The 24,646-nt window shown below is 49.6% G+C and overlaps 1 protein-coding gene across 1 annotated transcript in view; it reads left to right on the top strand.

The window, feature by feature from the left end:
- Nucleotides 1–24,646, top strand: part of dhx38 (DEAH (Asp-Glu-Ala-His) box polypeptide 38) — a 223,892-nt gene that overhangs the window by 172,046 nt on the left and 27,200 nt on the right. The window lies entirely within an intron of this gene.

Below are 24,646 nucleotides of genomic sequence, written 5' to 3'. Positions count from 1 at the left end.
GTGTCAACTTAAAATTGCTGTTGCGACTTAATTGCTATATTTATTTGTCAAAATTTTCAGAATAGGTTTAGAAAAGGGTGACAAGAAATGGTAGAGACAGAATTTGTATGCTAGCTTCTGAACTTGGACAAGTTTGCGAATTCACTGATGATGAAGAAATGCACTGCGATCTTTTGTTCGCTATCAAAGAGTGCAGTTTTTCTTGATTTTTGAAAGCTATACTATTTCTTTGAAATCCATTTTTGATTTTAATACAACTCATTGGAAAATGAACTGCATTATATTGCTATCTCTTGGCTTTTATTTGCGTGATCAACAGAGGGCACCACAGTCTCATTAGTTCTCATGTATTTTCAAAATCCCAGGCATTGGTAGTTGGAATATTCCAAGTAAAGGATCAGTAAGAAATTTGCTTTGTATTTGGGCTGCATATAGAAAGAAGGAGCTTGCATTTGTGTCGGGCCCTTCAGGTGTTCAGTACATCTCAAAGTAATTCACAAACAATGAGATATTTTTAAAGTACAGTCAGGTGTAAACATGCAGCCAATTCATGCAGAGAGATGTGACGGTCGATGTGCGTTGGAACTTTTTAAATTTTAATTTTACAAAAACATCTGATTTTTATTGAAACCACACCGTGGAAAATTCAGCTTCGGACACCGTGAAGTCATCTTTGTGGTCTTGAATATGTTAATGGCGAGTCTTTATATGAAAAATTAATAACTATATAAATATATACAGTTATGGAGTTGACTCCATCCAAGGTCTTTACACATCTCTGCCCATCTCCAGATTGATCCTGGGCAGTATGGTACTCAGTCCCATATTAACTCTGTATGTACCAAACCCAACTACTACACCTCCCCCCAGGTCATTATCCCATCGCTACAGAGTTATTTTGGTTTACTTCAAGTCTTACAACCTTAATGGTATTCCAACCTTATTACTATTACATTATTAACATTAACAATATTCTCTCTACCCCCATCAGTCCCTTCAGATCCTTGAATTTAGAGGTTTGATTTTGATTTGGTTTGATTTATTGTCACATGTGCCGAGGTGCAGTGAAAGTATTTTTCTGCAGCAGAGGGAATGTACAGAGTACATACATAGTAGACAAAAAGAATAATCAACAGAGAACATTGACAAATGGTACCTCGACAAACAGTGATTGGTTACAGTGCGGAACAAGGGGTCAAACAAAGCAAATACACGAGCAAGAGCAGCATAGGGCGTCGTGAATAGTGTTCTTACAAGGAACAGATCAGTCCGAGGGGGAGTCGTTGTGGAGTCGTTGTAGCTGTGGGGAAGAAGCTGTTCCTATGTCTGGATGTGTGGGTCTTCAGACCTCTGTACCTTCTGCCTGATGGAAGGGTCTGGAAGAAGGCAATGCCTGGGTGGGAGGGGTCTCTGATAATGCTGTCTGCCTTCCTGAGGCAGCGGGAGGTGTATACAGAATCAATGTGGGGGTGGCAAGCTTGTGTGATGCGTTGGGCTGAGTTTACCACATTCTGCAGTTTCTTGCGATCTTGTACCAAGCAGTTGCCATACCAGGCTCTGATGCAGCCGGATAGGATGCTCTTTATCGCACATTTGTAGAAGTTTGTGAGAGTCGATGCAGACATGCCAAATTTCTTTAGCTTCCGAAGGAAGTACAGATGTTGTTGGGCTTTCTTGACTGTTGCATCAATGTGAGTGGACCAGGACAGACTGTTGGTGATGGTGACCTCCAGGAACTTAAAGTTATCGACCATCTCCACTTCGGAGCCATTGATGCAGATGTGAGTGTGTGTTATGTTACCCTTCCTGAAGTCGATGATCAGTCCTTGGTCTTTCCGACATTTAAAGAGAGATTGTTTTCGGTACATCATGCAACCAAGTGATTTATCTCCCTCCTGTAGTCTGATTCGTTGCTGTTTGAGATACGGCCCACCACAGTCGTATCTTCTGCAAACTTATAGATTGAGGTGGAGTTAAATCTTGCCACACAGTCATGTGTGTATAAGGAGTACAGTAGAGGATTGAGCACACATTGTTGCAGGGCTATTGTGGAGGAGGTGCTGTTGCCTATCCTGACCGATTGCGGTCTGTTGGTGAGGTTCATGTGGTCTGATGATATTTCCACATCTAGTTCACCGTTCTGTCAGGGGAGTGTTAGGTTCTGCTGGTGTTGGTTCAAGTTACTGGCTTAGAGGTCAGATTGGCATTTTGGTATAATTTTATCCATTTAATTCATTGCGTGTTGTGAAACCATGCCTGGTTGGTCTGGCTGGCTTGGCGGTGAATGGTTGTTGTTACTCTTGATTGTTTCTTGCGGGGTGGATGAAAAATGTTATTCGTCCGCTTGGCGATGCCTTTTCTTCTTGTTCTGTTTGGACCGCCTGGAAGTTCCCCGAACTGAGGGAGAGCATTCCTGTGGCAAGAAGAAGATTAAATAGCATGCTCACCTCTGTTTTTTTGTCGGTGCAAGACTGCTATGAGGTTCCAGCATCTCTTATAGTCCTGGCACCCTGGCTGGAGGTTGCCGTGTACGCACAGTAGTTTGTATGTTAACCAATTGTGCCATCATCGTAGCTGGGAGTAGAAGCTCCTCAGACTGTTGATCCTTATCTGGTACCAGTGCCACCAGAGGTGCTATGGTAATCCTATGTACAGTAGGTTGGTCTGACCATTGAGGACTTTCCAGGACCTGGAATGATGATGGACAAATCTGCTCTGCAAAAAGAGAGTGACGATCACAGATGATATCAGGCCCTGCATATTCCTTAGTGTTTGTGGACTCAGATCTATGCTGTTCTGACTGGTTTATGACGGTGGTAATCTTGACATCTATTGCCGTCGTTAGGAGATCGAGGGAGGTGCAAACATCCCTGCTTAGAAGCGAGAGAGGCTGATTAGGGATGACATAGATCAGCTCAAAGATCTGTTTGTTGCCATCCTCAGTGGTTCAAAGATCACGCCGATGAGCAGATCGTGAGCTCTCCTTGCTGAAGCTAGACTTCAAAAGAAAATGAAATGGCGTCTTACGCTCGAGTAAAGCTTCTACCGTTTCACTTCCAGGCTCTTCTCTCTCTGGAGCTTTACTTTCTGGTGAATTTTCTCCAGGTCTGTAGCTTCATTTGGGAGTTTGTTACAGTTCCGAATCCGTTGAAGATGGCCTTTTTCTTTGTTTTTCTGCTTCCTTGTGAGGATGAGGGCTTTTGATCCAGACTATGAAGAATCCTGCTTTGGACACCATGAAGTAGCGTTCGTAGTCTTGAGATTAACAGTAAGTCTTTATTAACAAATTGTAACAATATAGTAGAGGGTACATTTATGGAGCTGACTGCATCCTTGGTCTTTACACATCTTTGTCCATCTCGAGACTGTCCTGGCTCTGGGTCATGTGGGTTCTTGCATCACACTGTGGGCGGTACTGTGCTCAGTCTCACATTAACCTTGTATGTACCAGACCCCACTATGACATGCAGGAAAAAAAAATTCTATTTAATAACCTGGCCTGGAATATAGTGTCATAAATACTGCACTTCGACTATTATAAACTGAAAGTTACTAAGTATACTGGTGAGTTCCAAACAGACCAGTCCAAGCAATTGTCAAAATGAAACACTAATGTCATTTAATTAATCATTTCCACTATTGTGTTCTGCATTCTATTTCAGTAAAACTGGAAAAGGGAACTATGGGAATTACTCCAACTCATCTTTTTGGCCCCTCGTGAAAAATGTTTTTTCATTATTTTTTAAATTTTTATATTTTCAAAAGTGCTCCTTGATGTCAGGCATCTCACCATTTTTCTTCTACTGACCGCGCATCCTTTATCCAAAATCCTTGGGTCCGATTGCATTTCGGATTTCTGATGATTTTGATTTTCGGATACCATATACAAACTTGGGCCTCAGCTTGCTAGAGCCTGATTAAAATAGTCGGAAAAGTTGGATGTATCGCTGAATAATAAAGACAGGATACGTGTAATGAATTTCTTTTTGACATGTTCACCACAAAAATAGTAAGGTAAATCATGCAGACAAACAATTAGACTTCCCACACTAAAGGTTGATGAGATTTTTTAAAATTGTGCAGTGTTTAGATGTGTTCAGTTTTTGGACTTATGAATGGATATTGAATACTGGGCCTGTATTTGTTTGGATCTGCTTTTGTTTTCTCCTGTTGCTGTTGGTGGATATTTTGGCTTGCTGCACTACACCAATCTGCATTTCATTCTGTGCATCCTGAATGGCCTTTATTCAGTCAGAGTCCAATATATACAGTCCAATATTTTCAATTTATTGTCCATTTATTTTTTGAATTGGTGGAAATACTCATCAGGTCAAGCAGCATCTGACATGCTGCCTAACATGAGTATTTTTCCACAGATACTAGCTGCCCTAAGTATTGCAAACATTTTCTTTTTTTCAGATTTCCAGCTTCCGCAGTGTTTTGGTTTTGTGTTTTGTTCTTAAATACCGATGACTCAACAATTTGAGTTATTTCATTCCCTTTGAGTTTATTGTTGTTATTTTTGTTTTAATTGCCCCTTAAAATGATTGGTCTTCTTGTTCCTTTGAAATTCATTTTCTACACGTTTGGAACCGCTGCAGCTCATCTTATGGTGTGGGTGCGCTCAGAATGTTATACAGAAGGGGATTCGAGGATTTTCATCCCGGGACAGTGAAGCAACGGCAATATAGGGTGCGATTCAGCGACTCCGTTGCGCCAAGCTTAGATCCAGGCGAATCGAAAGAGAGCACCAAATCAGGCTCGACCCTGGGCACCACGACAATCACGAGTTAACCCCCCCTGATTGTCTGATGCAGTCTGGGTTTCATCCTCAGTGGACAAGATCCAGATCTGCATCTATAAATGACTTCACCCAGTGGTGAAGGAAGAGGAGGTTGGGGATTCCGCAGAAAATGGCCCCGCTCTGAGAGCAGTCATTCCTGCTGGCAAGTTCAGCACGTTAGAAGGAAATAATTTGTGCTACCTCCCCAAGGCCAAATAAAGTGACAACGCGCCATTGAATAGCGGGGTGATTCTTGCCGCTGCAGCCGCCGAGAATCACCCCGCCAACTGCGCCTGAAAGCAGACTTTGTTTTAAGTCTGCTGAATTGCGCCCATAGTTCCTGGTGGCTTGGAGGGAAAACTTTCAGATGGTGATGTTTCCATATGTCTGCTGCTTTTGTCCTTCTACATTGCGGATTTGGAAGGAGCCTTGTTGAGTTGTTGCAATGCATCTTGTACATTGTACACACTATTACCACTATGCCCAATGGTGAGGGGAGTGAATATTTTAGGTAGTGGATTGGATACTAATCAAGTAGGCCGCCTTGGCCTGGATTGTGTTAAGCTTCTCTTGAGTGCTTTTGGAGTTGCACTCAAGTTGGATTTCATCACACCCCTTGTAGTGGGAAAATTGTGCAGCTATTTGACGATAGTGTGCTTCATCCTCACACTCCTGAGAGATCAGATGAAGACTCTTGGATTTATGAATCAGGCCTTTACTCATATAGTTATAACTGAGCTGGAGGTGTTTGCAGCTCGCACACCAGACAGCCCAATTCCCGCCCTGTATAGACAGTTTATATTTCACATTAAGTTACAGGAAATTAGCATATACCAATTGCCTGTTATTCGTTATCTATGTCCAATCATGGCTTTTAAAAAAAATCATTTTATTCTCCTCATTTTCAACATTTTTATCAATAAACAACCAAAGAAAAAACAAACAAAAACAAATACAATAACAATCCCCCACAAACAAACCGCACCCCGCTCTATATACAGATCGAAACATCCACCCGTACATTCCAGGTACAAAATACCAATTAACAATCAATCCCGCAACCCCTTCGCCCACTACACTCCTGTTCACCGGCCAGCTTGAGCGAACCAGCGTGGAGGCCGCTGCCCAAGCCCCGCTCCCCTCCCAATTCCCCCGCCTGCCAACCTGGACCCAGGAAAACAAAGAAATTCCCTTCAACACACAACCCCAGTGTAAACATGCAAATCCCAAAGAGCCATCATTGCAACAGAAAATCCCACTCCTATCTTGCCCAAATAGGCAACTGCAACTCATTTAGCACATATAACAACATGTGATTTAAAAAATAAAAAAATAGGGCTACATACAATCCTCCCTTAGTCCAAGACCAATCTTCAGTCTCATTTCTCACTTCTGCACCAAGCCCTTCTGCTTTCACACATGACTCCGCCGCTTCCACCGTCTCAAAATAAAAGTCTTTGGAGTTGTAGGTCACCCTCACTCAGCTGGGTACACTATGCCAAACCACATATGGCTGTTATACAGTGCCGTCTTCACTCAGCCGAAGGCTGCCCGCCTCTTTGCGAACTCCACAGTAAAGTCCTGGTATATACGTACACCAACTCCAGCCCACTGCACCTCCCACTTCTGCTTCACCCAACTTAGGATCTTGTCCTTCACGCGGTACCTACGGAAACAAATAATCACAACTTTTGGCCGCTCATTTGCCTTTGGTTTAGACCTCTACGCCCTATGAGCCTGATCCAGTTCGTACCGGGAGCAATCATTCCCCTCTCCCAACAGCTTTGCCACCATCTTAGCAAAATACTCTGTCGGCCTCGGGCCCTCCATCCCTTCGGGCAGGCCCACGATCCTCCGATTTAGCCGCCTCAATCTGTTTTCCAGGTCCTCCACTTTGGCTCGCCGAACCTTGTTGGACTCCATCACCCTCTGCAGCTCCTCGCCCATCGAGGTGAACTGTACGCTGTGTTGTGACAAGGCCTCTTCCACTCCCTTCAGTTTCTCACCCTTCTCCCGCACCTCAGTCGATGTCCTCGACACCGCTACATTCACCGGAGCAATCGCCTCCTCCACCAGCACCTTCAATGTTGCCATCATCTCCTTCCTCATCACTTCCATGTGCTTCGCAAACTCTTTTTCAAGTTCCAAAGCCATCGCCTCGGTCATTCTTTTTGCCGTGAGCAGTGCAGCCCCACCCAGTGACCCAGCCTCTGACATCCTTCCAGTTGCCGAGCCGACCCTTCCACTCGACGGTGAACTGTTACTCGCCCTCTTCTTCACAGCGGCTTTCCTTTGGGTTTTAGACATCCTTCTTCCTTATGTCTTGCTGCACTTATTTAACGAAAAGTTGCCCCTGGGACTGGGCATTAAATTCTAAAAAATCAAGCCTCGAGCAGGAGCCATGCGACCTCCTCTTACATGCCACCACCAGAAGTCCCCAATCAAGCCTATTGATTAGGTTTACATCATGCATAATATGTGAGAATAAACCAATCACATCAAATGTTTGCATGCTTAATTATACTAGCCAATCAGTACAAAGGCTGTCTTGCAATTGTTTATACTGGTAGTCTGATATCTGAAGTGTGGCTATCAATTACTCTCCCTGTCGAGAATCCCTGCTGTTTAATGGCTTCTCTCGAGGTTTGGATGTTACAATATACAAACAGTTCTTAGGGGCGGCACGGTGGCGCAGTGGTTCGCACTGCTGCCTACTGCGCTGCCGACCCGGGTTCGATCCCAGCCCTGGGTCACTGTCTGTGTGGAGTTTGCGCATTCTCCCGTGTCTGCGTGTGTTTCACCCCCCACAACCCAAAAGATGTGCAGGGTAAGTCCACACTAATTTGCCCCCAAATTGGAAAAAAAATGATTGGGTAGTCTAAATTTTTTTTTTTTTAAAACAGCTCTTATGTGTCCTCCCCTCCCTTCCATTATCTACATACACCCTAGAGCAAGAGCAAATGGTAGAATGTCCCACAATGTTATTACAGACCTTGTGAGCGAACACCTGTGGAATTCCTGCCTGAGAACTAGCACTTTTAAACTAATTGCAATGTAATATCTAATCTCTAAAATGCTTATGTAATAGGTGTGTAGGGAAATTCCAACACCATTGGATCACACTGGAACATTTATCAACATTCACAAGAGCCCTGAGAGCATGTTTCTCTTCTTTTCCTGTTGGAAACAATAGGTAAATCTAACATCAGGGAAGAAAGTTATAAGTTCCTTCCTCTTTGCGTCTCGCTTTGATGCACCTGTTCTGCAACTGAAACAAATGAACAGGTTTATTAAAAATATATTTTATTCCAAACACAATCAACAAATCAGTCAGAAGATGCAACCAATTGCAAACAATTTGTCATTTTTTCCATTTTCTTCCCTTAACTAACACAACTCCCCTAACCCTTGCAACAAACAAATCCTTGAATAGAGACAAAAATAGCCTCCACCTTACATAAAATCCCTCTTCCGAACCTCTAAGAGCGAACTTAATTTTCTCCAATTGTAAGAACTCCGCCATGTTCCCCAACCACGCCGGCAACTCTGGTTGCGCTGCTGAATTCCACCCAATGGGATTCGTCGGTGGGCGATCAGAGTGGCGAAATCCATGACATTGGCTCCCCTCGACTCCAGTACTTCTCGCAGCTCCGAAACTCCGAAGATAGCCACCAGAGGACACGGCGCCATTCTCACTCCCATAATCTCCAACGGTGTCTCAAAGATTTGGTGTATAATCCCCCTAACTTTGGGCAAGACCAAAACACATGAACATGATACACACACACACAACACTCCATCCCCAGCTCCTCCTCCCATGTCCACCTTTTCCATTTCCACCCATAAATATCCGCAACTTCCCCTTTCCTCAGCTCGTCCTGTGTCACCAACCTATCCAGTAGGGTATGAGCATAAGGGGGCCAGTACAGACATACCCACAGAATGCTGCATCAGCAGGTTCCACACCTTGAGGGACGACACCAAGATCAGGCTAATGGTGTACAACCATTGCATCTTTTCCACATTTGCCGGCCAATAATAATATAGCAAGTTTGGGAGTGCTAGCCCGCCTCCCCCATCTGCCATCCCCTTGACAAAAAAGCATTCCTAATCCTGAGCATCTTGCCTGCCCATGAAGTCCAAGGTTAACTTATCTACTTTCCGAGAGAACGCCTTTGGAAAGAATATCAGGAGGGACTATAAAGCAAATAAAAACCTTGGGAGACTGTTCATCTCTATGGTCTGCATCCTTCCCGCTAAGCACAGCAGTAGTGCCAGAAAAGGCACCAAACTTTCATTATATTCTCCATGCACTCCAGCGGGTTTGAGACATAAAACAACAGATCTTCTGTGTACAGTGACACCCTATGCTCCCTACCTCCCCTTTCAATGCCCTTCCACTCATTTGGCACCTGGGGTGCAATAGCCAATGGCTGGATAGTCAGCAAACAGCAGCGGGGACAACAGGCAACCCTGTTGTGTGCCCCTATGCAGTCGAAAATATCCCGCGCTCATTGTGTTCATCCTCACACTTGCCATTGGGAGGCATACAGCAGTTGCATCCAAGAAATGAACGTTGGCTCAAACCCAAACTGCCCGAGGATCTCAAATAAGTACCTCCATTCTCCATGTGCATTGAAATAATAACTTCCGGATGCCTATCTCCTGGACGGAGTCATCACAGCATTCAACAGTCGCCTAATGTTGCTCGACAAATGCCGCCTCTTAAAACTGTCTGAGACTTCCCTGTTTTGGTTGAACTCCACATAGTCCTCTATCACCGAGGCCACGTTCTCTGCTAGAAGTGCTGAATCAAACCTCCACTAAGGTTTCTGGTTTGACCAGTTGCGAACCTCACGTCCACATAATGTGGCGCGTGGACTGAAATCGCAGTCACTGCATATTCTGCCCCTCGATCCCTGGGAATATTGATTTCCCCACCACAAAAAAATCTACTCGAGTATACCCTATGCACGTGGGAGAAGGAAGACTCCCTCTCTCCCGGATACCTAAACCTCCGCTGGTCCATCCCCCCCCCCATCTGATCCGTGAATACACCCAGCTCCTTTGCCATTCCCGACTTAGCCATTGATTTGGGGCTTGACCCACCAATCCTGGAATCTTAACATGCAGTTGAAGTCGCCCCCATTATCAATTGATGCGAATCCAGGTCTGGGATGGATGCCAATGCCTTAACAAATTCTGCATTGTCTTAGTTGAGTGCATAGACATTCACTAGAACAACCGGCGCCCCCACCAAGACGCCGCTCATCATCACGTACCACCCTCCCGCGACCCACACCTCAATGGCCACCACAAATACCACCCTTTTTCTCAACAAAATCGTGACCCTCCTCGACTTGGAATCGAACCTCGAGTGGAACGTCTGCCCCCACCCATCCCATTCTTAACCTCGTCTGATCCTTCACATCGAGATACGTCTCCTGAAGGAAGACCACATCTGCTGTTAAACTTTTTAAGTGTGGAAATACCCGAGACCATTTAACTGGGCACTTTAGTCCCTGCCGTGCATGTCACTATCCTCACCGGGGTTCCTGACCTCTCCCCCGCTTCTATTAAGGTCTGCCATCCCAACCTGACATGAAACTCTCCCTACCTCAAGGTCCTCGTCTTGTCCCGGCCCACGCAAAATGGCCACCCTCTCCATTCTCACCTACACCTACGTCATTAGCACATTCCCCTCCATCCTCTCCTTCGCCCCACCTCTTCAACTGATCCCCCCTCCTACCTCCACCCTCCTACCTAACTGCTGCAGCCCTCTCCTCCACACAGCTTCTGTTTACTAGCATCCCTGCTAGCATGGCAACTTCCACCTGGAGATCTACACAAAGAACCCCCCCTCCCCCACCTTCACCCTTCAAAAAGCCCCTACCCAGGCTGCCCCCGGCAGAACCCCCTCCCTCTCCTTCTCCAGTAGGAGAAAGAAACTCAGGAGAAAGTCTCCCCCATTGACCATCATAAAAGAAAGACCAACATGTGCAAAAACAAAACACCGACAAACATTGTACATACACATCAAAACCAAGATTTGAAAAGTCACCCAGGGTTTGGCCGGGTACAACATCCCAAACCGGACCTTGCTCCGAATGAGAGCCCGCTGCCTTGGCCCTGTTAAAACCCACCCACCGCTTGGCCAGGTCAGTCCCAAAGTCCTGGTAGATCCGAATCCACTGACCCTTACAACTACAGTCTCGCACGACTTTGCCCACCACAGAATCTTCCCCTTTTCTTGAAACTTGTGCATCTGGACGATCACTGCCTGTGGCGGCTCCCCAGCCCTCAGCCTCTATTGCAGCGACCGGCGCGCCCGATCCACCTCAGGGAGGCTTCTCAAAGACCCCTTCCTCAACCAGCTTTGCGAATATCATCTGCACGTCGTCCGTGGCACTCGGTCCCTCCATCCCCGCCGGCAGTTCCATGATTCTTAAGTTCTGCCGCCTGGACTATTTCTCCTGATCATCCATCTTTACCTTAAATACCCATTGGCTTCTCACACCATCCTCACCTCGCCTCCAATGACATGATCTGGTCACTGTCGTCAGATACTGCCCTTTCCACTCACGGATCGCCGCACCTTGCAACTCCAAATGTTTCTTCATTCATTCCAAAGTCCTGCAAAGAGGACCTACTGCTCCCACAATCGCCTTGGACCAGATCTCTTGCCCATGGTGCCTAAACTCCCCCTTGATGAACTCCTATCAACTGCTCTACAGGCAGTGGATTAGGCGATGATGACTCTCCACAGGCAGTGGGGTCGGCGATGACGATGCTCCACAGGCAGTGGGGTAGACTATGGCGATGCTCCACAGGCAGTGGATTCGGCGATGACGATGCTCCACAGGCAGTGGGGTAGGTGATGACGATGCTCCACAGGCTGTGGGGTAGTTGATGACGATGCTCCACAGGCAGTGGGGTAGACTATGGCGATGCTCCACAGGCAGTGGGTTCGGCGATGACGATGCTCCACAGGCAGTGGGGTAGACTATGATGGCACTCCACAGGCAGTGGGGTAGGTGATGACGATGCTCCACAGGCAGTGTGGTAGGCTATGATGGCACTCCACAGCCAGTGGGGTAGGTGATGACGATGCTCCACAGGCAGTGGGTTCGGCGATGACGATGCTCCACAGGCAGTGGGGTAGGCGATGACGATGCTCCACAGGCAGTGTGGTAGGCTATGATGGCACTCCACAGCCAGTGGGGTAGGCGATGACGATGCTCCACAGGCAGTGGGTTCAGCGATGACGATGCTCCACAGGCAGTGGGGTCAGCGATGACGATGCTCCACAGGCAGTGGGTTCGGCGATGACGATGCTCCACAGCCAGTGGGGTAGGTGATGACGATGCTCCACAGGCAGTGGGGTCAGCGATGACGATGCTCCACAGGCAGTGGGTTCGGCGATGACGATGCTCCACAGGCAGTGGGTTCGGCGATGACGATGCTCCACAGGCAGTGTAGTCGGCGATTATGGCACTCCACAGGCAGTGGGGCCGGTGATCGTGGCGCTCCACTGGCAGTGGGGTAGGCGATGACAAAGCTGCACAGGCAGTGGGGTAGGCGATGACGACTCTCCACAGGCAGTAAGGTAGGCGATGATGATGCTCCACAGGCAGTGGGGTAGGCGATGACGATGCTCCACAGGCAGTGAGGTAGGCGATGACGATGCTACACAGGCAGTGAGGTAGGCGATGACGATGCTCCACAGGCAGTGGGGTAGGCGATGACGACTCTCCACAGGCAGTAAGGTAGGCGATGACGATGCTCCACAGGCAGTGAGGTAGGCGATGACGATGCTCCACAGGCAGTGAGGTAGGCGATGACGATGCTACACAGGCAGTGGGGTAGGCGATGACGATGCTCCACAGGCAGTGAGGTAGGCGATGACGATGCTCCACAGGCAGTGAGGTAGGCGATGACGATGCTCCACAGGCAGTGAGGTAGGCGATGACGATGCTACACAGGCAGTGGGGTAGGTGATGATGATGCTCCACAGGCAGTGAGGTAGGCGATGACAAAGCTGCACAGGCAGTGAGGTAGGCGGTGACGATGCTCCACAGGCAGTGCAGTCGGCGATTATGGCGCTCCACAGGCAGTGGGGCCGGTGATCATGGCGCTCCACTGGCAGTGGGATAGGTGATGATGATGCTCTGCGGGCAGGTGTAGTAGGTGATGACAAAACTGCACAGGCAGTGGGGTCGGCGATGACGATGCTCCGGGCAGTGTGGTCAGTGATGACGATGCTCCACTGGCAGTGGGGTAGGCGATGATGACTCTCCACAGGCAGTAAGGTAGGCAATGATGATGCTCCACAGGCAGTGGGGTAGGCGATGACGATGCTACACAGGCAGTGGGGTAGGTGATGATGATGCTCCACAGGCAGTGGGGTAGGCGATGACAAAGCTGCACAGGCAGTGGGGTAGGTGATGACGACTCTCCACAGGCAGTGGGCTAGGTGAGGACGACGCTCCACAGGCATTGGGGTAGGTGATGACTATGCTCCACAGGCATTGGGGTAGGTGATGACTATGCTCTACAGGCAGTGGGGTAGGTGATGACGATGCTCCACAGGCAGTGGGGTTGGTGATGACGAAGCTCCACAGGCAGTGGGGTAGGTGATGATGATGCTCCACAGGCAGTGGGGTAGGTGATGACCATGCTGCACAGGCAGTGGGGTAGGTGATGACGACTCTCCACAGGCAGTGGGCTAGGTGAGGACGACTCTCCACAGGCATTGGGGTAGGTGATGACGATGCTCTACAGGCAGTGGGGTAGGTGATGACTATGCTCTACAGGCAGTGGGGTAGGTGATGACGATGCGCCACAGGCAGTGGGGTAGGTGATGACGACTCTCCACAGACATGGGCTAGGTGAGGACGACTCTCCACAGGCATTGGGGTAGGTGATGGCGATGCTCTACAGGCAGTGGGGTAGGTGATGACGATGCGCCACAGGCAGTGGGGTAGGTGATGACGACTCTCCACAGGCAGTGGGCTAGGTGAGGACGACTCTCCACAGGCATTGGGGTAGGTGATGACGATGCTCTACAGGCAGTGGGGTAGGTGATGGCCATGCTCCACAGGCAGTAGGGTCGGCGATGACAAAGCTCCACAGGCAGTGGGGTAGCTGATGACGATGCGCCACAGGCAGTGGGCTCGGCGATGACGACTTTCCACAGGTAGTGGGGTGGGTGATGACGATGCTCCACAGGCAGTTCGGTAGGCGATGACGACTTTCCACAGGTAGTGGGGTAGGTGATAACGATGCTCCATAGGCAATGGGTGGGTTATGTCGATGCTCCACAGGCAGTGGGGTAGCTGATGACGATGCGCCACAGGCAGTGGGCTCGGCGATGACGACTTTCCACAGGTAGTGGGGTGGGTGATGACGATGCTCCACAGGCAGTTCGGTAGGCGATGACGACTTTCCACAGGTAGTGGGGTAGGTGATAACGATGCTCCATAGGCAATGGGTGGGTTATGTCGATGCTCCACAGGCAGTGGGGTCGGCGATAACGATGCTCCACAGGCAGTGGGGTAGACTATGGCGATGCTCCACAGGCAGTGGATTCGGCGATGACGATGCTCCACAGGCAGTGGTGTAGATGATCACGATGCTCCACAGGCTGTGGGGTAGTTGTTGACGATGCTCCACAGGCAGTGGGGTAGACTATGGCGATGCTCCACAGGCAGTGGGTTTGGCGATGACGATGCTCCACAGGCAGTGAGGTAGATGATGACGATGCTCCACTGGCAGTGGGGTAGGCGATGACGCCTCTCCACACGCAGTAAGGTAGGCGATGATGATGCTCCACAGGCAGTGGGGTAGGCGATGACGATGCTCCACAGGCAGTTGGGTAGGTGATGATGATGCTACACAGGCAGTGGGGTAGGTGATGACGATGCTCCACTGGCAGTTGGGTAGGTGATGATGATGCTACACAGGCAGTGGGGTAGGTGATGATGATGCTCCACAGGCAGTTGGGTAGGCGATGATGATGCTCCACAGGCAGTGGGGTAGGCGATGACGATGCTCCACAGGCAGTTGGGTAGGTGATGATGATGCTACACAGGCAGTGGGGTAGGCGATGACGACTTTCCACAGTCAGTGGGGTCAGCGATGACGATGCTACACAGGCAGTGAGGTAGGCGATGACGATGCTACACAGGCAGTGGGGTAGGCGATGATGATGCTCCACAGGCAGTGGGGTAGGCGATGACGATGCTCCACAGGCAGTGAGGTAGGCGATGACGATGCTACACAGGCAGTGAGGTAGGCGATGACGATGCTCCACAGGCAGTGGGGTAGGCGATGACGACTCTCCACAGGCAGTAAGGTAGGCGATGACGATGCTCCACAGGCAGTGAGGTAGGCGATGACGATGCTCCACAGGCAGTGAGGTAGGCGATGACGATGCTACACAGGCAGTGGGGTAGGCGATGACGATGCTCCACAGGCAGTGAGGTAGGCGATGACGATGCTCCACAGGCAGTGAGGTAGGCGATGACGATGCTCCACAGGCAGTGAGGTAGGCGATGACGATGCTACACAGGCAGTGGGGTAGGTGATGATGATGCTCCACAGGCAGTGAGGTAGGCGATGACAAAGCTGCACAGGCAGTGAGGTAGGCGGTGACGATGCTCCACAGGCAGTGCAGTCGGCGATTATGGCGCTCCACAGGCAGTGGGGCCGGTGATCATGGCGCTCCACTGGCAGTGGGATAGGTGATGATGATGCTCTGCGGGCAGGTGTAGTAGGTGATGACAAAACTGCACAGGCAGTGGGGTCGGCGATGACGATGCTCCGGGCAGTGTGGTCAGTGATGACGATGCTCCACTGGCAGTGGGGTAGGCGATGATGACTCTCCACAGGCAGTAAGGTAGGCAATGATGATGCTCCACAGGCAGTGGGGTAGGCGATGACGATGCTACACAGGCAGTGGGGTAGGTGATGATGATGCTCCACAGGCAGTGGGGTAGGCGATGACAAAGCTGCACAGGCAGTGGGGTAGGTGATGACGACTCTCCACAGGCAGTGGGCTAGGTGAGGACGACGCTCCACAGGCATTGGGGTAGGTGATGACTATGCTCCACAGGCATTGGGGTAGGTGATGACTATGCTCTACAGGCAGTGGGGTAGGTGATGACGATGCTCCACAGGCAGTGGGGTTGGTGATGACGAAGCTCCACAGGCAGTGGGGTAGGTGATGATGATGCTCCACAGGCAGTGGGGTAGGTGATGACCATGCTGCACAGGCAGTGGGGTAGGTGATGACGACTCTCCACAGGCAGTGGGCTAGGTGAGGACGACTCTCCACAGGCATTGGGGTAGGTGATGACGATGCTCTACAGGCAGTGGGGTAGGTGATGACTATGCTCTACAGGCAGTGGGGTAGGTGATGACGATGCGCCACAGGCAGTGGGGTAGGTGATGACGACTCTCCACAGACATGGGCTAGGTGAGGACGACTCTCCACAGGCATTGGGGTAGGTGATGGCGATGCTCTACAGGCAGTGGGGTAGGTGATGACGATGCGCCACAGGCAGTGGGGTAGGTGATGACGACTCTCCACAGGCAGTGGGCTAGGTGAGGACGACTCTCCACAGGCATTGGGGTAGGTGATGACGATGCTCTACAGGCAGTGGGGTAGGTGATGGCCATGCTCCACAGGCAGTAGGGTCGGCGATGACAAAGCTCCACAGGCAGTGGGGTAGCTGATGACGATGCGCCACAGGCAGTGGGCTCGGCGATGACGACTTTCCACAGGTAGTGGGGTGGGTGATGACGATGCTCCACAGGCAGTTCGGTAGGCGATGACGACTTTCCACAGGTAGTGGGGTAGGTGATAACGATGCTCCATAGGCAATGGGTGGGTTATGTCGATGCTCCACAGGCAGTGGGGTAGCTGATGACGGTGCGCCACAGGCAGTGGGCTCGGCGATGACGACTTTCCACAGGTAGTGGGGTGGGTGATGACGATGCTCCACAGGCAGTTCGGTAGGCGATGACGACTTTCCACAGGTAGTGGGGTAGGTGATAACGATGCTCCATAGGCAATGGGTGGGTTATGTCGATGCTCCACAGGCAGTGGGGTCGGCGATAACGATGCTCCACAGGCAGTGGGGTAGACTATGGCGATGCTCCACAGGCAGTGGATTCGGCGATGACGATGCTCCACAGGCAGTGGTGTAGATGATCACGATGCTCCACAGGCTGTGGGGTAGTTGTTGACGATGCTCCACAGGCAGTGGGGTAGACTATGGCGATGCTCCACAGGCAGTGGGTTTGGCGATGACGATGCTCCACAGGCAGTGAGGTAGATGATGACGATGCTCCACTGGCAGTGGGGTAGGCGATGACGCCTCTCCACACGCAGTAAGGTAGGCGATGATGATGCTCCACAGGCAGTGGGGTAGGCGATGACGATGCTCCACAGGCAGTTGGGTAGGTGATGATGATGCTACACAGGCAGTGGGGTAGGTGATGACGATGCTCCACTGGCAGTTGGGTAGGTGATGATGATGCTACACAGGCAGTGGGGTAGGTGATGATGATGCTCCACAGGCAGTTGGGTAGGCGATGATGATGCTCCACAGGCAGTGGGGTAGGCGATGACGATGCTCCACAGGCAGTTGGGTAGGTGATGATGATGCTACACAGGCAGTGGGGTAGGCGATGACGACTTTCCACAGTCAGTGGGGTCAGCGATGACGATGCTACACAGGCAGTGAGGTAGGCGATGACGATGCTACACAGGCAGTGGGGTAGGTGATGATGATGCTCCACAGGCAGTGAGGTAGGCGATGACAAAGCTGCACAGGCAGTGAGGTAGGCGGTGACGATGCTCCACAGGCAGTGCAGTCGGCGATTATGGCGCTCCACAGGCAGTGGGGCCGGTGATCATGGCGCTCCACTGGCAGTGGGATAGGTGATGATGATGCTCTGCGGGCAGGTGTAGTAGGTGATGACAAAACTGCACAGGCAGTGGGGTAGGTGATGACGATGCTCCGGGCAGTGGGGTCAGTGATGACGATGCTCCACTGGCAGTGGGGTAGGCGATGATGACTCTCCACAGGCAGTAAGGTAGGCGATGATGATGCTCCACAGGCAGTGGGGTAGGCGATGACGATGCTACACAGGCAGTGGGGTAGGTGATGATGATGCTCCACAGGCAGTGGGGTAGGCGATGACAAAGCTGCACAGGCAGTGGGGTAGGTGATGACGACTCTCCACAGGCAGTGGGCTAGGTGAGGACGACTCTCCACAGGCATTGGAGTAGGTGATGACTATGCTCTACAGGCAGTGGGGTAGGTGATGACGATGCTCCACAGGCAGTGGGGTTGGTGATGACGAAGCTCCACAGGCAGTGGGGTAGGTGATGATGATGCTCCACAGGCAGTGGGGTAGGTGATGACCATGCTGCACAGGCAGTGGGGTAGGTGATGACGACTCTCCACAGGCAGTGGGCTAGGTGAGGACGACTCTCCACAGGCATTGGGGTAGGTGATGACTATGCTCTACAGGCAGTGGGGTAGGTGATGACTATGCTCTACAGGCAGTGGGGTAGGTGATGACGATGCGCCACAGGCAGTGGGGTAGGTGATGACGACTCTCCACAGACATGGACTAGGTGAGGACGACTCTCCACAGGCATTGGGGTAGGTGATGACGATGCTCTACAGGCAGTGGGGTAGGTGATGGCCATGCTCCACAGGCAGTGGGGTAGGTGATGGCCATGCTCCACAGGCAGTGGGGTCGGCGATGACAAAGCTCCACAGGCAGTGGGGTAGATGATGACGATGCTCCACAGGCAGTGGGCTCGGCGATGACGACTTTCCACAGGTAGTGGGGTGGGTGATGACGATGCTCCACAGGCAGTTGGGTAGGCGATGACGACTTTCCACAGGTAGTGATGTAGATGATGACGACTCTCCACAGGTAGTGGGGTAGGTGATAACGATGCTCCACAGGCAATGGGTGGGTTATGTCGATGCTCCACAGGCAGTGGGGTCGGCGATAGCGATGCTCCACAGGCAGTGGGGTAGACTATGGCGATGCTCCACAGGCAGTGGATTCGGCGATGACGATGCTCCACAGGCAGTGGGGTAGGTGATCACGATGCTCCACAGGCTGTGGGGTAGTTGATGACGATGCTCCACAGGCAGTGGGGTAGGCGATGACGATGCTCCACAGGCAGTGGGGTCGGCGATGACGATGCTCCACAGGCAGTGGGGTAGATGATGACGATGCTCCACAGGCTGTGGGGTAGTTGATGACGATGCTCCACAGGCAGTGGGGTAGACTATGGCGATGCTCCACAGGCAGTGGGTTCGGCGATGACGATGCTGCACAGGCAGTGGGGTAGACTATGGCGATGCTCCACAGGCAGTGGGTTCGGCGATGACGATGCTCCACAGGCAGTGGGGTAGGCGATGACGATGCTCCACAGGCAGTGTGGAAGGCTATGATGGCGCTCCACAGCCAGTGAGGTAGGTGATGACGATGCTCCACAGGCAGTGGGGTCAGCGATGACGATGCTCCACAGGCAGTGGGGTCAGCGATGACGATGCTCCACAGGCAGTGGGGTCGGCGATGACGATGTTCCACAGGCAGTGGGGTCAGCGATGACGATGCTCCACAGGCTGTGGGGTCGGCGATGACGATGCTCCACAGCCAGTGGGGTCGGTGATGATGATGCTCCACAGGCAGTGGGGTCAACGATGACGATGCTCCACAGGCAGTGGGGTCGGCGATGACGATGCTCCACAGGCATTGGGGTAGGTGATGATGATGCGCCACAGGCAGTGGGGTAGGTGATGACGATGCGCCACAGGCAGTGGGGTCGGCGATGACGATGCTCTACGGGCAGTTGGGTAGGCGATGACGACTTTCCACAGGTAGTGATGTAGATGATGACGACTCTCCACAGGTAGTGGGGTAGGTGATAACGATGCTCCACAGGCAGTGGGTGGGTTATGACGATGCTCCACAGGCAGTGGGGTCGGCGATGACGATGCTCCACAGGCAGTGGGGTAGACTATGGCGATACTCCACAGGCAGTGGATTCGGCGATGACGATGCTCCACAGGCAGTGGGGTAGGTGATGACCATGCGCCACAGGCAGTGGGGTAGGTGATGACGATGCGCCACAGGCAGTGGGGTCGGCGATGACGATGCTCCACAGGCAGTGGGGTAGGCGATGACGATGCTCCACAGGCAGTGGGGTAGGCTATGATGGCGCTCCACAGCCAGTGGGGTAGGTGATGACGATGCTCCACAGGCAGTGGGGTCAGCGATGACGATGCTCCACAGGCAGTGAGGTAGGCGATGACGATGCTCCCCAGGCAGTGAGGTAGGCGATGACGATGCTCCACAGGCAGTGAGGTAGGCGATGACGATGCTCCACAGGCAGTGAGGTAGGCGATGACGATGCTCCACAGGCAGTGGGGTAGGCGATGACGATGCTCCACAGGCAGTGGAGTCGGCGATGACGATGCTCCACAGGCAGTGGGGTCGGCGATGACGATGCTCCAGGCAGTGGGGTAGGTGATGATGATGCTCCACAGGCAGTGGGGTCAGCGATGACGATGCTCCACAGGCAGTGGGGTCGGCGATGATGATGCTCCAGGCAGTGGGGTAGGTGATGATGATGCTCCAGGCAGTGGGGTAGGTGATGATGATGCTCCAGGCAGTGGGGTCGGCGATGATGATGCTCCAGGCAGTGGGGTAGGTGATGATGATGCTCCAGGCAGTGGGGTAGGTGATGATGATGCTCCAGGCAGTGGGGTAGGTGATGATGATGCTCCACAGACAGTGGGGTCAGCGGTGACGATGCTCCATGGCTGTGGGGTAGATGATGACGATGCACCACAGGCTGTGGGGTAAATGATGACGATGCTCCACAGGCTGTGGGGTAAATGATGACGATGCTCCACAGGCTGTGGGGTAAATGATGACGATGCTCCACAGGCTGTGGGGTAGTCGGTGACGATGCTCCACAGGCAGTGTGGTAGGCTATGATGGCGCTCCACTGCCAGTGGGGTAGATGATGACGATGCTCCACAGGCTGTGGGGTAAATGATGACGATGCTCCACAGGCTGTGGGGTAGTCGGTGACGATGCTCCACAGGCAGTGTGGTAGGCTATGATGGCGCTGCACAGCCAGTGGGGTAGGTGATGACGATGCTCCACAGGCAGTGTGGTAGGCTATGATGGTGCTGCACAGCCAGTGGGGTCAGCGATGACTATGCTCCACAGGCTGTGGGGTAGTCGATGACGATGCTCCACAGGCTGTGGGGTAGGCGATGACGACTTTCCACAGGTAGTGATGTAGATGACGACGACTCTCCACAGGTAGTGGGGTAGGTGATAACAATGCTCCACAGGCAGTGGGTGGGTTATGACGATGCTCCACAGGCAGTGGGGTCGGCGATCATGATGCTCCGGACTCCATGAAGCTCTCAGTTACAGCGCGATGTGGAGCCGCCGCCTCTTGAGTTAAGGCTTTACTCTACTTCTACCTGGTGATGTAATGTAAGCCGCCGTCATTCCACTTTGGTTGAGAAACCAAGCCCTTCCAATTATTTTCCAGACAAAGTCCCTATTAACTGGGTAGAAAGGGCCAAAACCAAAGCTTCCAAGCAAGAACCATCTTGTGTGCGACCGATGAGCACATGACTGTCACTGGAAGTCTCCAAAAGAAATGATGTAGCCAAGAATATTTGCTGCTGTTATTGGTCCAGCCACTGGACAGTGAGAGCCTTTTTCCTCAGATGGTGATGGCTAGCACGAGGGGACATAGCTTTAAATTGAGGGGAGATAGATATAGGACAGATGTCAGAGGTAGGTTCTTTACTCAGAGTGTAGTAAGGGAGTGGAATGCCCTGCCTGCAACAGTAGTGGACTCGCGAACACTAAGGGCATTCAAATGGTCATTCGATAAACATATGGATGATAAGGGAATAGTGTAGATGGGCTTTAGATTGGTTTCACAGGTCGGCGCAACATCGAGGGCCAAAGGGCCTGTACTGTGCTATAATGTTCTATAAGCATGCAAATAGTCCAAATGGCTTCTTGTGGAGAAAACATGTAATAATAATAAGAATCTTTATTGTCACAAGTAGGCTTACATTAACACTGTTACTGTGAAAAGCCCCTAGTTGCCACATCCCGGCACCTGTTCGGGTACACAGAGGGAGAATTCAGAATGTCCAAATTACCTAACAGCACGTCTTTCAGGACTCGTGGGAGGAAACCGGAGTGCCCGGAGGAAACCCACGCAGATAGAGGGAGAACATGCAGACTCCGCACAGACAGTGACCCAAGCCGGAATCAAACCTGGGACCCTGACATTCTCCTTATCGTGATTTTGCATATCAGAAATCGAATACACAAATCTGTGTCCGACAGATCAATGGCCAAAACAATGCAGGACTTCGGGGAGTGGAAGATCATTAAAAAACTAATAATACTAATCCCTCTATACAGCTTAATGTTTTGCATTGGTGTGATGCATGAATTCCATGCAGTCGGAAGAATAAACAGTTTATGATATGTACCATTTTATAGAAAATTAATTTGCACAAAGAGAATTGACTGGGAACTCTTGTTTTTTTTTCACACGCTGGCAACAAACGTGAGTTATGATAATGTTTCATATGAGTGAAAGAATGTCTGGAGCTTACTGTCACTGGTGAGATATTCTGTTTATTCTGAAGGAGTAAATGATACCTCGAGTGTTGGTACAGCCTTTAAATAATTCTAATGTGCTGTGCAAGACTTGCCAGCCATTAAATGATGTTTCACCAAAGTGAATTGTCATTTTTTTTTTCCCCAACTCGTGGACAATGAAATATCCATCACTCTTGTAAAATTATGATAACCTTGCTGTTTATTCAGTAAATACTGCAGACATTGGTGTTTGCTTTACTATATTTCTAAAAATATGCAAAAAAAAATAATGAGTTTGAATGAGAGAGCATTTTCCCTGATCCTGCTGCAACTATGCTTACTCTAAGGGATTCTTCTACTTACTGAAGTGTCTTTAGTATCTGTGCACTAATAGAAGTAATTTACTGTTAAATCAAAAATTTCATGACAAATGGATAGAAATCTGATAACCTTGTAATCCTGTGGGATTCTTTGCTGAGCTCCAGTGGACAGAGAAAGCTAATTGGCAGACCAGTAGGTTCAATAATTAATAAAAGCAAACTAAATCAAAGTCTACTGAAACCGAAACTGTCATTGAAATATACTGATGAAAACCAGAGGAGGAAATTAAATGGCAGGCATGATTTTATCATTACTTTTTGAAGCATCATTTGTGCATAGTGTGAATGAACTTGTAGTGCTGCCATTTTAAAATGGGCGCTTACCAGCAATTATGTTTTTTTTATCATTTGCAATTTTACATTTTTTTCCTGCCTTTCCCTTTTATTCTATTAAAAAAAGCCTTGTGCACCGCCATCATTTTCCATCAAGAGAGTAGGTATGTAAACTAATTCTCTTCAGCTGACCCTTGGTATGTGAATAAGAACATAGCAGTTGACCCTTCCATCACTTATTTTCCTCATTTCCTCTAGAAACGCACCACATCCTCTGCCTGATGGTACACCATATTGCAACACTTCAGCATTGTGCTGCAGTGAGAATTTTTTGTATACACTTAATGCATTACTAATCAAATTGAGGTCATGTTCTCTGCATTGTGGCCCTTGATCTGTGTAAGGTATGTGCGTGAGTCCAGTATAATGGGTTTTCCAATGCTTTTGCACTAATGCCTTGCATTGATATGAAATTAAATTAATTTTTTAATGAGCATTGAATAAAGACTTAAATGACATTAATCTGTCATTAATCTGTCCTTGCACTTGAAGCCAAACTAGTTAAAATGTTGTGTACATTATGCCCTTGTTTTGAAATTGAGGACAGATATTAATCCTTTTTAATGTGTTTGTGAACTGGCTGTGACCCTAATATGGCAACTAAACACGGGGATTTGTATAATATATTTTCTGATTTAAAAAGGCACTAAATCAATATTAGTAGTTCAGTGTACAGACTAATTAAACAAATAATTTATCTGCATTTTAGAACTATTTCAGTGGGCCAAAATATTTCAGGCATTTTAGTAATGACAAATGTTGATTAGAATTTCTTCCTTTAGAATAAAATATAATTAAAATCTGGTGCTTTTCGTTGTTTCTGAGTGATCCCATATTCAAATGCAAATAATGTAATTGTCAGGTCAGCAGATTGCATTTCCCCCATTTGATACAACAGTATCCTGATTAATGTAAATTATGCATTCTGTAATATGAATCCAACAATGAAACTAATTACTTAATCATTGCTGGGTTTCAGAATTGCCAAAGTTTATATTGTGAGGGGATTTTATAAATGTTCCAAACAATTCGCCGAATTTTACTGACGTGACTGATGGTTTGAATGAAATGAATTTAGACAGTGAAAGGCAGCTCTGAGTGAGCTTGAATCCTGAACACAAAACTACCTTCACAATTCATACAAAATTTGTGACACTGCTGTCTGCATGCAGGACTCTGAATCCCTATATATTTGGGAGGGAAGAGAGAAGCTGATCTTTATTCGATATTAGAAATGTGGTACGGTATGCATTTAAAGTTCTTTTATCTGGATTTATTTGTAAGTTGCCTTGCCACCCCACCCCTACCCATTTTATAGCCAGTGTTTTGTGGTTTCTAAAGGCAGCTTTTTGTTGAGAGGGGTGATAGCAGATTACAATAAGTTCAAAATCAATTAATTGTAATTTTATATAGTTCAACATCCTGATCATTGGTTCTTTTAAACTAATAGATGAAAGTTACA

This window comes from Scyliorhinus torazame, chromosome 10 (assembly GCF_047496885.1).
Source record: "Scyliorhinus torazame isolate Kashiwa2021f chromosome 10, sScyTor2.1, whole genome shotgun sequence".
Lineage (NCBI taxonomy): Eukaryota > Metazoa > Chordata > Chondrichthyes > Carcharhiniformes > Scyliorhinidae > Scyliorhinus > Scyliorhinus torazame.
The sequence above is the reverse complement of the archived record's forward strand: the minus strand, read 5'-3'. Positions and strand labels throughout refer to the sequence as shown.